Source organism: Pogoniulus pusillus, chromosome 3 (assembly GCF_015220805.1).
Source record: "Pogoniulus pusillus isolate bPogPus1 chromosome 3, bPogPus1.pri, whole genome shotgun sequence".
NCBI lineage: Eukaryota > Metazoa > Chordata > Aves > Piciformes > Lybiidae > Pogoniulus > Pogoniulus pusillus.
This window is the reverse complement of record NC_087266.1, coordinates 7980722-7993129: the sequence shown is the minus strand read 5'-3', so window position 1 is coordinate 7993129 and position 12408 is coordinate 7980722.

Below are 12408 nucleotides of genomic sequence, written 5' to 3'. Positions count from 1 at the left end.
AATGAGCGACTCCAAACCCCTGTGCTTCCACCCACACACAATGCAAATGTTAACTTCATGTTAACCTAATACACTTTGTCCAGCCAACTGCTGGGTAACAACTGCTGCTTCTTGCAAACCAAGAACACAAAAGAAGTGGGTGTTACAGGCTGAATTGTTGCTTAGTCTTTTTCATTGGCAGCTCTCTCCAGAGTCAGAGGACTGTATTTTAAACCCCATGCACTCTGCTTTGCCTGAGACTTCTGAACAGTGTTTGGCACCGTGCTCTGATTTGGTTCTTTTTTCTTTTGCAAAAGAAGTCAGCAACAGGATAGCACAGGTCAGGCAAGGAGAACATCTCTTAAGCTAGATTCATCTGTCTGCTTCCCAAAGGCTGACCAGAAATTCACCTGGAAAACTCAGCAATTTGGGCATCATGTATCACTCAGCATCAGGGAGGTGGTGGAGTCACTGTCCCTGGAGGTGTTCAAGAAAAGACTGGATGAGGCACTTAGTGCCATGGTCTAGTTGATTGGATAGCGCTGGGGGATAGGTTGGACTGGATGATCTTGGAGGTCTCTTCCAACCTGGTTGATTCTATGATTCTATGATCAATATAGCATCTGAGTGCTAGATAAGTTTTCAGGGAGAAAAAAATACACAACTTCTTTATTGTCTGCTTTAGGAAAACAAATCTTCCATAGGCACCCACTTCTTCAGAGAGAGTTTTATTAAGCATTATAACCATGGAATCAGGCTTGAGTTTAGATCTATCTGGAATATTTAAGCTAATCCCAAAGGCTGATGAGTTGCAAATTTTAACATGCAATTGGATTGTCTGAGCTCCGTGGTTTGTGTTGATGAACATGAACCTACAGCCACTCTCCCAGATGCTCACAGCAAACTACTGATTGGGTAACCCACCTCCACCCCTCCAGCCTCAGCATGATCTCTTGCAGCAGTCTGTGATCTAGCAAGATTGTACTGCATGTATGTTGGATACACATATCATATGTGTTCTGTCCTGCCAGCTCAGTTGAGACAGCAACATCAACACCAGTGAGATCTGTCAGGGCTCTAAATCATACTGGTTTTACTTTCTTCCTCCTGTTATTTGTCTCAAATATTACTTTAAGTAATGAGGTATCTAGGCACATCGGTTTGTCTGCAGCCTGCAGACTCTGTCAAGACATTAATAATCAATTTTCAAACTACTTTGAGATTTATGTCTAAAATAAAAAAAAAGAAAAAAATAAAGCTGCTCTTTTGTGTTCTGCTGTTATGGAATTTCCTGATTTTCTTCAGATCTCAATTCTATAGCTCTTCCCTGAGAGATGCAGCAAGCTCTCCACATAGAATCATAAAATCAATCAGGTTAGAAAAGACCTCCAAGATCATCCAGTCCAACCGAGCACCCAGGCCTGTCCAATCAACTAGACCATGGCACTAAGTGCCTCATCTAGTCTCTTCTTGAACACCTCCAGGGATGGTGACTCCACCACCTCCCTGGGCAGCCCATTCCAATGGCAAATCCCTCCCCCCTGTGAAGAACTTCCTCCTAACATCTAGCCCATGCCTCCCCCTGCCCAAATTGAGACTGTTTCCCCTTGTTCTGTTGCTGTTTGCCTGGCAGAAGAGACCAACCCCCACCTGGCAACAGCCTCCCTTCAGGTAGTTGTAAACAGCAATGAGGTCTGCCCTGAGCCTCTTCTTCTCCAGGCTAAACACCCCCAGCTCCCTCAGCCTCTCCTCACAGGGCTGTGCTCCTTGCAGCTCACCAGCTTTGTCATCCTAACATTGGCAGCTTATTTAGGACATGCAACCCAACGATCACCCCAGTATCTCAGCTGTAAGCTAGTAACCAGCAAGGTTATAGATGACCAATAAAGAAAGTGTTGATTTAGTGCTGATAACATATTTCCGTCTGATTTTGTTGGTTTTTTTTTCATGCTTGTTAAAAAACACAGAACAAAACCATTCACAAGGGGGAAATAAAAAGTGAAAAAGTGAAGTGAAAACACTGAATGCAAACTAAACATATGGCAAAGCTAGATATGAGAAACAACCTTAGTTTGCACTATACTTGTTTATTTCTAGACAGGTTTCTGCTCAGACATTTATGTGTCTAAATGTGTTTAGCAAATTTCTTTCAAATTGTCCTAAAATGAAAGTAATTTTAATGGATTTTACCTTTTAGTGGCAATGATTAACAAAGCCTTCCTACTAGATGAGGAACAATAACAGGACAACAAACGAAACTGTGACTGCTTCCATATTCTAACAATTCATACACATGCACCAGATGTTTGGGTATCTACATTAACTTCCACTTTGCAGTAGGCTTTGATAGCACTGCACACTCAGCAACAGAATCTCTTCACTACATCATGCAGTCTGCAACTGACCAGTTCATCCGCGGGCAGGGAGGTAATTACCCAGAAGAGAGGATGTGAGAGAAGTTGTGTACTTGGGTGGTAGAGAAACAAGTAGCAAAGCAGGAGTGTGAAGAGTGATGAGTGGGCACTTCACACTGGGAGAGAGGAGGCTAAAACTCTTTTGACTCCTTTTGCAGGTAAACAAGTGATAGAATCACTTGACACCTGCCTAGCATTTCTTTTGGGCAGAAGTCTCATTTCTTTGTTGAAATGAAATACACAGCCATATTCACTCCCTTCTGCTATGAATGAGCCTTTGGAGAGTGGAACAGGAAATCCACTTTGCCTCTGCTGTGAATGAGGAAGGACAACCTCGTAGAAGAAATATCACCTCAGAACTGCTATTGAGCTGAAAGAGTCCAACATGGTGACAACACTTCAGGCTGTATGTGCCAGAGCCCTGGCACACTGGATATCATTGATGTATGTGAAGTGTTGATACTTCCATAGGAGGTGCTAGGGTGTATTTAGCAGGTCAGAAGAGATGAGAGGTTTTTCTCTCTCAGTGTTGAGAGAAGTGTTAGATTTATTCCACAGAACACCAAAATTTGAAAGCACTCTTTCAACAGCATTCAGCATCAGGAAAACAAAGTTGTTTTCAATGCTTTGAGCAGGCTTTTTCAGCAACATCATAGACTACCCAGGGGAGAATGATTCGTTACTCCTTCAGTGACTAGGAAACCAGAGGGGGATTTTGATGTACACAATGCAACACCAGAAATTATGCCCACATCATTTAAAGAAAGCTTGGTTTCCTCAGTACTCAAAACAAAAATCCCCATGGTTCATACCTTCAAAAAGGGACCTTTTCCACCACTGTACCTGTGCGTGCTAAAATCAGTTGTGGCCTTGGAGTTATCATACTGAAGTCATTTTAGGTAAGTATGAATCAAGTGATATTTGTTTCAAGCTTGAAAGATGTTCACTCCAGGGTCATTCCCAGGTGTCTGTGATGGTAAATAATTTGGGATTGCATGAGTGTGTTCTGCATTTTTAGTTTCTCATGAAAACTGTCCATCTGCTGTGGGGCAGGACAAGAAGACTGATTTATACTGTCTCTTAAAGGGATGAGCCAGACCCTGCTCCTCATTGTGGCTTCCTCTATCTGTTTATGCTCGTGCAGAATGAAGGTTAGATGCCAAAAAAATGACATAGGGTGTGGCTTCAGGACTCACTCCTCTCATCTCATCTCAATACTGCTGGGGCAGTGTAAATAAATACAAGCTCCCTATGAAAGCATCACTGTGCACAACTCCAAAAGACACTGTAGGGCTTCTCCCATGTGGTGCCATACAAAGACTCTATTGAAAGTGGGTCAGGACAGGAATGCTATCACTATGAAAACAATCAGGTCTGCGGGACTAAAAGCAGGAGAAAATACAAATTTTTAGTCTTAGAAACATAGAATCAACCAGGTTGAAAGAGACCTCCAAGATCATCCAGTGCAACTTAGCACCACGCCCTAGCCAATCAACTAGACCATGGCACTAAGTGGCCTCAGCCAGGCTTTTCTTGAACACCCCCAGGGACAGCGACTCCACCACCTCCCTGGGCAGCCCATTCCAAGGGCAAATCATTCTATCTGGGAAGAACTTCCTCCTAATATCCAGCCAGTACCTCTTCCGGCACAACTTGAGACCCCTGTTCTGTTGCTGGCTGCCTGGGCAAACCTCCACCTGGCTACAACCTCCCTTCAGGTAGTTGTAGACAGCAAGGAGATCACCCCTGAGCCTCCTCTTCTCCAGGCTAAACACCTCCAGCTCCCAAACACCTCCAGCTCCCTCAGCCTCACACCAGGTTCCAGGCCTCTCACCAGGTTCATCAACCTTCTCTAGACACATTCCAGTATCTCAACATCTCTCTTGAATTGAGGAGCCCAGAACTGGACACAGTACTCAAGGTCTTACCAAAGTCCCTTACCTGCTTTGGCATTTGCAAACCTACCTGAGGTTGTCCAATAAACCAAACACATTAAATAATGCATGGTTTATTTTGCAACAGTATCTAGGATTTGTAGGACTCTTGAGGTAAGTCCTATATGAAAACAAAATAAAGAGACTACTCCTAATCCTTGTGCTCTGGCTCCCCTGTGATTATCTATGTGCTAGACAAGACAATAACTAGAGAAAATAGATGGGGAATACAAACAAAGTTGTAGCCAGAAACTAGCCCTCAGCTTCTTACCCAAAGTTCTGTGAAGCAATCCTAGGCTTAATGCAAGAAAGCCCTGCAGCTCTCTAATAGTTATGATATTGCTTCCAAGAAAGGTTGCTTGGAAAAGAAAACAAGCAGAGGAAAATCAAAGTGGAAATGAGAAGAGGAAAACTGAGAACAGCATGATGAAGAAAAAAGCAGATAACAAAACACACTATCAGAAGAAAAAGTAGAGATGGTAGTCTTATAATTGTCAAGGTTCAGATGATGCTGTGGCATGTGACTCCAGCTACTGGCAGAAAATTACGCATTTTGCCTTTGCTTCTAAAAAAGCAAATGCAAAAAAGGCAGAGGTCTAGTTTGTCATGGGTGGTATTTCTCTTTGGTGGTGATGAAGACATATCTGTTGCCCAATGGGTAAGTAAGGAACTGCAGCACATAGAATCATAGAATCAACCAGGTTGGAAGAGATTTTCAAGATCATCCAGTCCAACCTAGCACCCAGCCCTATCCAGTCAACTAGACCACAGCACTAAGTGCCTCAGCCAGGCTTCTCTTGAACACCTCCAGGCATGGTGACTCCACCATCTCCATGGGCAGCCCATTCCAATGTCAATCACTCTCTCTGCAAAGAACTTCCTCCTAACATCCAACTTATACCTCCCCTGACACAACTTGAGACTGTGTCCCCTTGTTCTGTTGCTGGTTGCCTGGCAGAAGAGACCAACCCCCACCTGGCTACATCCTTCCTTCAGGTAGTCATAAACAGCCATGAGGTCTGCCTTGAGCCTCCACTTCTCCAGGCTGCACACCCCCAGCTCCCTCAGCCTCTCCTCATAGGGTTTGTGTTCCAGGCCCCTCACCAGCTTTGTCACCCTTCTCTGGACACGTTCCAGTATCTCATCATCTCTCTTGAATTGAGGGGCCCAGAACTGGACACAGGACTCAAGGTGTGGCCTGACCAGTGTTGAGTACAACACTGTTGGTTTTAACAGGCAGGCTTTTTTTGTGCTTGTGTGTTATGTGCTTATGACAACTTCAGCCAGAGCTCACTGCCTTCTCCTCCTTTCAGTTATTTCAGACCATACAATGCAGGTGTGCCAATTCACAAAACCATTCTTGTAATGTTACATTTGAGAGAACTCAAAACACTCCTACTGATGTGATGATATCCAAATTCTCATGTATTTATGACGTTCCAAAGATTGTTGTGGCAGAATTTCAGAGCACTGACACATTTCAAAGGCATATCAAAAGAGGTGCAAATTCCTTTTAAGCATCTTGGACACAACATTTTAAAATGGTCTAAAGACCATTACATATGAAAACTATGGGAATATGTGCCTTGTTCCAAGAAAAATGAATGAATATGCACTTAATATCTTGCTGCATTAGTTTCTCAAATGTATTCACACTTAATAGTCTCATATGTAAAGATGACATAGACTCAAGACAACTAACTCAGTTGCTTTATAGATTAGAAACAGAACCAGCAGCTTCTGACACTCAATGTATTCTATTAAAGCCAACACTAATTCACTTAGGATTTTCTCTAAAGAGGAACTTTGGTCTCTTTAAAGAATGAAAATTGAATAACAGAAATGAGTAGCCCAGTGATTTTTCTTAGTTTAGCATCATTCAGAAAATAGATCATTTAAGACCTAGTGGTATATATTAGCGCATGTGCTGGTTTGAAGCTAGCTAGAATGTTTTGGTGAGAGGAACTAGATTACAGGCTATGGAAAGAAAATAATGGTTATGTCTACTTCACTCATAGGCTTGCTGAGATGTATAGGAACAAGAAATAAAAACATAGATAACCACTCTCACTTCGGCTGCTGGCTGAGCTACATCTCGCTCTCTAACCTCACTCTCCATTTCTCTGACTAATCCACTTTGCTTCCTAACCCTCTGGCTGAACCTCTATTCTTCCTTGGGACTGGGGTAAGGTTGAGAGGAGTAGGGGGAAGGTGAAGGGGTGGTTGGAAGCCTCTCCTGGGGGCTCAGGTTTTTAGGAGGGCTGTTGTGTTTCTGTATTACCTTTTACCTTGTATATTTCTGTCTATAACTGTATATACTGTAAATATCTGCTTGTATATTGTGCCAGCTGTAAATATAAGCTTCATTCATATTTCCAGAGCCGGCTGAATCTAGTCTGGATGATTTCTAAAGTGTGGGGGGGGCGGGGAACACCCAAACCATCACAGTGCAAAAGAAAGAGGCTGCTTCAAAGGGCTGTGCAGAACAGGAGTCCAAATTAGGTTTCCTGAAGTACTCTTAATATGTTTTACACACATGCCTACCTGTTATTCCAGAACTGCAGGATCGAAGATGTGCAGGATCGAGATGAGCTCAGTCTGGGCTGTGGCAAACATGTCACCCTTCATTTTGCTCCATCCTAAAGTCACTCACATTTTTAATTCCTTCTTTGGGATAACCAAGCTGTTTCCAGGTTAGGAGCCCCCTTCTGATTTGCCCTGGCCAGTATTTGCCCATGAGCTGCTCTGCCAGCAGTCATCTGGCTTCAGGTTACACAAATCCTTGCCTCTGGCATCATCCTCCAGTGCATTAAGAGCCAGCAATGGTGTCTCCGGCATTCTGTAATTTTCTGGATGCAAGGAGTGAATGGCAGAGTAATAATAAACTTCTTTATCTTCTTTAAGTGGAGACAACAAAAGCACACTTGCCAAATCTGTGATTTGAAGTCTGATTGCATCTGTGTCCCAAATGAGCTGAAGTACAGTCTCAGATAAAGCTTTCTTTGATTTCATATGTAAAGCAAGGTGAAAGAGTTCAAGACTGGCTCCATTTTTCTGTGGGTCTGGTGTTGAAGTCGTAAAAACCAATTAGAGACTGAAGTTGGTGATAAACAGGAGGGCAAATACAGAAAGTTTTCTGTGAGAAGACTTTACATATTTTTCTGCCAGCCTTCAGGTTTGATCGAGAAATTGAATGTTTGGAGTTGGCAGCATTTCAGAAAAAGTGCTACAAACTGACAGGCTCCTGGCACACTTTCAAATGCATCAGTCGTATAACCCACAAGGCAGCTTCAAGTAATAAGCAAAGAAATACAAATTACTAATAATAATAATTTAAAAAAATCCAGGGATTGTTTTCCAAATTCAAGGTGGAAAAGCAATAATGAGTACTTAGCATATGGATATGCTTCTTTGGTACACACAGAATTTAACCGTCGTCTGGCTTTTGAGGTTTGCACCACAAGATTGCATGTCTGTGTTCAGCTCTATGTGGCTCCACTTCAAAACCGGGCAAGGCTTCAGCTGAGCTAAAGGTGGTAATAATGCAATATCTAATAGCACTTGTAATTGCCACTGTCTTTTGAGGTTTCATTCTTTTTCAAATAGGAACCTACATGATATAGGGGAAAGGATAAATATTCCCAGTTTCTGGGGAAGTAGGTTTTCTCTAACCTCGTTCTCCTTGGCGAAGAGTGCGATCTCTACCTTGGTGATGCTGGCTTCTTCTGGATGCTGTATCAGTATCACAGTATCACCAAGGTTGGAAGAGACCTCACAGATCATCAAGTCCAACCCTTTACCACAGTGCCCAAGGCTAGACCATGGCACCAAGTGCCACATCCAACCTTGCCTTGAACTGCCCCAGGGACGACGACTCCACCACCTCCCCAGGCAGCCCATTCCAGTGTCCAATGACTCTCTCAGTGAAGAACTTTCTCCTCACCTCGAGCCGAAACTGTGTCCAGGAGTTCTCAGGTGGCAGGATCTCAGGAGCAGGAGAATATCGTGCTGTCTCTGGCATGGTTCTTCACGGCTAGCAGGCCATGTGTGTGTGCAGACAATTCAAAGCCTGCTTCCTGGTTATCTCAGCGGCAATGGCTCTTACGAGGCAATGGTAGGCAGCGGGCATGCAAAGTGTGCGCGGCTGCTGGGAGTCCGAGTTCTGTAGGTAGAGGCGATGCAGGATCTGGTCCTGATAACGCAATGGCGTGCAGATGTGCACAGCTGGCTTGGGAGACTATAGGCTCTATATACATATATATATAAATATGCAGGCTTAAATGAGCTCTGCAAGAAAGGTACGCAGGCAGGTGAGCTGCGAACCAGTCAGAGCATGAGGTCTGGGCCTCTGAGCATCTGAGTGGCTGAGCTATGCAGGGCCTGTGCCTGAGGGTCTGAGCTGAGCACGTTGTTTACCTGTGCACCCCTATTTATTGAATGTGGGCCAAGATTAATGGTCCCTTTGGCCACTAGAATGACCAATCGGGTTGGCAGTAAGCCAAACCTTACCATAATAGGCAGAAGCTGCTTGCCTGGACTTTCCCCAAATATGGGGATCACATGGACTTACCCCAGGGAGACACGAGCTGGGTGTGTGTGGCTTACACAACTTGTTTACAACCAGTGGTCCTGGCAGAAAAACATGTACAGGCATGCATAGGCACAAATAAGCTTGCTTTTGGGCCTACAGGCCCTCCATGACAGTGCCATGGTCTAGTTGACTGGATAGAGCTGGGGGATAGGTTGGACTGGATGATCTTGGAGGTCTCTTCCAACCTGGCTGATTCTATGATTCTCTGATTTTAATAGTGTCTTAATCAACATGGAATTAGCATTGTTATTTCAATTGCAATAACCAAAGTAACAGTTTCCAAGAAGCCTCCACTCAGATTTCCTACCTTTCTAAATAGGAGTGCAAATTCAACACCATTTAAACTGATGTGTTTTTCCAGGAACAAGAGATTTATATTTGTACACACACACACACACATACACATAGGCTATGCAGTCAAGCATTCTATGTATCATCTTTCAGAAAAAGCTGGCAGAAATGATCAGTCATCAGCAGGCAAAAGCCAAGCAAGCTAACTGAAAGGTGATATTTATATTTGACTTATGGGATCAGATTCCACTATCATTTCTGACCTTGCAGTGTGTTGTGGGAAAGACTAACCTCCACAGATGTCCTTCTACAAATCAGGTGCTTCAGCAGCCACTGGGGCAGAGTGAACAGGGTTTTGTTCTCCCTACCTTCAGCTATTCCCAGCCCCATGTTTCAGCAAAATGATTCTTCCAGGTGGACCGATAAAACCATTTTGGATCACAGTCTCAAGTTGTGCCAGGGTAGGTATAGGCTGGATATTGGGAAGAAGTTCTTCACAGAGAGAGTGATTTCCCATTGGAATGGGGTGCCCAGGGAGGTGGTGGAGGCACCGTCCCTGGGGGTCTTCAAGAAAAGACTGGATGAGGCACTTAGTGCCATGGTCTAGTTGATTGGATAGGGCAGGGTGCTAGTTTGGACTGGATGATCTTGGAGGTCTCTTCCAACCTGGTTGATTCTATGATTCTATGATTCTATGCCAAAGTCCAACTCAGTGAATTTATCTCAATTAAAGATATCCTCTCATTTCCCTTTCTTCACTCTCTTTATTGCAGGTTTTTATTCAAGTGCATCATTTTCCTAGTGCATCTCACTATGCTGCACCATAGACAGGTGTGTTAGTGTATCTGGCAGAAAAGATGGTCTCAGATAGAGAACTCACCAAAATTAAACCACAGGCTCAGACTGTGCTCAAGTCCCACCCTAATACTATTTACTATTGCTATGATTGTTATTATTTGGCTTTTGGGCTGTGGTAGCACTTTAGAATGGTATCTTTTAGCCCACTAGAGAAAATAGATAAAAATACCACTGGAAGAACTTGAAGAAGTACACTGAAAAGAAAAATATTCCCAAAGGAATACTTTAAATAGAATTCTTCCAAACTGCTTTTGTTTGGTTTATGATTAAGTCTTGCACTGAAATAAATAATGAATCCTCCTCCCTGCCCCCCAAAAAAACAAACACAACTTTCTGAAAAGCAACAGTTCTTTCCCAGCTAACTACAAGCTTCTATCATTAGTCTAGATCTAGGCAAAATGCTGTACATCAAGCTTTACACACACTCTTCAGAAAGCATCCTTCTCATTCTGTTCACAAAAAATCATACAGAATCATAGAATCAACCAGGTTGGAATTGTTAGCAACTGTCTATTTGTGTCTACCCTTAAAATGCCCCAGGTTTATAGATCCAGCAAATGACCAGATACTAGCCTCTTCCTGCCTAAAAACTTTCAGAAGCAATGTTCTGCATTTTCATTGCAAAGTAAACAGGATGAGTTCATTCATGCATAAAAGCATACAGTGCTAAGCAAGCTTAAGTACTCTGCTATAAAAAAGTGGTGAAATTTTATAGTGAGGTAATGATCGTGTCTGAATTAATACTCTGAAAAATAAGTCTTTGAGTACAGCTCTTCATGTTTTAAAGGCACTTATTCAGGACACTGATCTTGTAGAGAGCCATCTGCAGTGCAGCAACAACCGTCTCAGGAATGAGTTTCAGAGCGCACATAGGACCATAAACACGTTCATATTCTTGCACCTTTTCAAAACAGGCAAAGGAAAAAGCAGATCTGAGTTATGGTTAGACTCTGTAGGCTTTTAAATTAGTTCCATTCTACTGTGGGCTTCAGCAGCAGTAGAGGTGAAGATTGTAAGCTGCAGTGCAGGAAGTTCCACCGCAACACAAGGGGGAACTTCTTTACTGTAAGAGTCACAGAGCACTGGAACAGGCTCCCCAGAGAGGTTGTGGAGTCTCCTTCTCTGGAGACTTTCAAGGCCCATCTGAATGCATTCCTTTGTGACCTGCTCTGGCAGAGGGGTTGGATTCGATGATCTCTTTGGGTCCCTTACAACCTCTGACATTCTGTGATCCTGTGATCTACTGATAAAAATGCAGCAGTGTTTGTAGAGAGAATATTTTTTATTATTACACACACCTAAAATACGTGGGTAGCTTTTGTGTACAAGGCAGAGGGTTTTTTTCAGTTTATTTCCCCCTAAAATTAGCTTTTGGTTTAAAACTCTGGGCATATAATCTTTGTGTTGTCTCCTTTATGGTTGCAGATGGCTCATTACCACTCTGGTCAGGCTTAGCTCCCAGACTGGGGAAGTGACCTGACTGAATAACAACTGGCCCTGGGGTTTGTGCTCCCAAGATTATTTTCAGCTGGATCATTTCTTTACATCACCATCCAGTCACACATTGCTTCTACTTATAGAGGCAGGTCAAAGTGGCCAGGACTGGGACAGTCTAGAAATAATTAAAAAAAGTTTTAAAATGTTGTTATTATTTGCCAAAATTCTGCTTATAAACATCAACCATTTGCTTCACCTATGTTGTCACCAAAGGAAAATCTCCCTTCACCTCCAGGCAATTGCTGCTGGCTGTGCTAGAACCCTGTGCTAGGCTCTGGTGAGCCCTGGATCCTCTGTTGAGCTGTTTCAATTCACTAACCTAGGAGAAATCTATTCCTTTTCCTGAGAATTTTAAATACTTACTTTTGAAAGGTTTCCCTTCACATGACAACCATTTCAATTGCCTCACAAGAGACCAGTGCATACTACAGCTATCAAGAAGTTACTAGCCCAACCACTCCCCTTGGAGGCAATAAACCATCACATTGCCTTGACCCCTCCTTGTGTGATTTTGCCTTCAGTCTCAGGAGCTTTGTAAAACGCTGATAAAATACAGTTTAGTGAGGTCTTACAAGAGATTTTATAACACTTTGGATTCAAGAGAAGAGATAGCAGGTCACCTGAATGTAATGATAAAGGTAAAGTCTGTCACCAAACACAGAGGATGTCCCATGTGTCTCTTACAAATAGTGGTACTAATTACAGATTGTACTGCACTGCCAAATCCAGGTATGTGAGCTGGAGAGGTGTTTTTCCCATAGAATTAATTAACTCAGAATTACTATGGAAGACAAGTCACTGGGAGTTTTTAACCTTACTTAAAAAGGCAAAATAAACTGCAGCT